Here is a 1,835-nt window from a genome sequence, read left to right on the forward strand (position 1 = left end):
ATATTATTTCGTGGCAAATGAAAGATTCATTCCTACTAAAAGCTAGTGACTTTAATTAATTGTCAAGTGAATCACACTTGACACTTGACTTACTGTAAACTGTAAACTGTAAACTTCTTAAAACAGTTATCAAAGCTTTTATTTCACATTTATTTGTGAGTTGATATAAACAACTAATGCACCCTACCTTTCCCGTTAATAAACAAAATCATATGACGTAGAGATATTTACTTAAAACTGGTAATTTGAAAACAAAAAAAGAAAAAACAACGGAACTTTTGAGTTCATCGTGAAGCAAAGAAAAAAAATATACACAAAAAAAAAAATAAAAGTGAAAAATAAATCTTATCAATTACGCGTAAAATAAATAATAAACTCACGTTCACACACAAAACAGCTTAAGCCAACTGCACTACACATAACAGTACTCTGTAATAATTAATTACTCTGTTGTCGTTGGCAAGTATAAAAACAAAAGAAAAAAAAATAGATAGAAAATAAATAAATTAAATTTTATAAACAAAATTAATTGCATTTCAAGCGTTTTTAAGTACGTTGCATGTACATTTTTTGTCACACCTTTTGCACTTGTCCGTGAAGTGCGTACATGTGCGTCGCTGGTCTGACAGTGAAGTCCGTTAAGAGCGTTGCACACCGCATATAGGCCTCACTCAACTCACTGGCCCACTCGGCTCACTAGCCTCACCAGCCTCACTAGCCTCACTTATTTGCGGTTTTGATTGCATGGTTGGTTTTTTTTTTTGTTTTTTTTTGTCATATACAAAAAGGATTGAAATTGAAATAAAAGTTTCATATAAAAAATTGGCCAAATAACAACAAGTTGTATGAAAACCAGAAAACCATAACGTTGCCTGTGTTAAAAAATCAAGCAATTTCCGGTTTCCGTTTTGTATGTAAATTGTATTTTAACTGTTGTGTCAATACAATTAAAAATGTTGTCATATTGAGAATTGCAACATTAATAAATTGTATTTGGAATAAAAAGATTTTCACATCCCATTTTCACAACTTTAACTTCAGTACTTTAATATTATCAATTAAAACGTGTGTAAATTAATATTGAAAAAGGATTGAAACAGTAATAAAAACAGCAACCAACACAAAAGACAAGCGAGAAAGAGAGAGAGAAAACACACATTTAATTGCATAAAACTTAAAACATAAAATCACTTCAAATTGTGCAAAATTGCAATCAACTGACAAACGCCAGCCAACGTCTGCTGTGCAAGTGCAAATAAAGCTAAAATAAGTGCATTTTCATGCAAAAATCAATTGCATACTTTTAGTGTTTAACAGCTGCTTGCGTGTGAGTGTGTGTGCAGTTGTCTATGATCCGTTGTTCGTCGCTCTTCGCTGCTGGCTCCTTGCTCCTAGCCCGTCGCCCAACGTTCGTTAGTGTGTTTGCGCGCTTACAGCAGTTGTGCAGCTGCTTAAGTCTATTGCGCAAATTGAAAATGATAAAGTGCAATTGAATTGTGTAAATTTACACAACACTCAAGCAAAAGTAATTTGTGACAAGTGATCTCCATTCTTCATTCATCCTTACTCCCTTCGCCACCAGCTAACAAACAGACTTCTATTTCTACAAACTATCATCTACTTCGTTCAACTGCTATTCGGCTGCGGAACTTGACGATTACAATAGCAACAACAACAACAGCACCTACTAAGTGCTGCTACTGCTGCTAAAACTACAACCATTTTTGCATTTATTTTCAAAAAAAAAGGTAGGTTAATCCAGTATTAAAAAGTGTTAAATGCGCTCATTCATCACTAATTCTACTTTCATGTATTTCACTATTTAATTAAAAAAA

Source organism: Teleopsis dalmanni, chromosome 2 (genome assembly GCF_002237135.1).
Source record: "Teleopsis dalmanni isolate 2A chromosome 2, ASM223713v2, whole genome shotgun sequence".
NCBI lineage: Eukaryota > Metazoa > Arthropoda > Insecta > Diptera > Diopsidae > Teleopsis > Teleopsis dalmanni.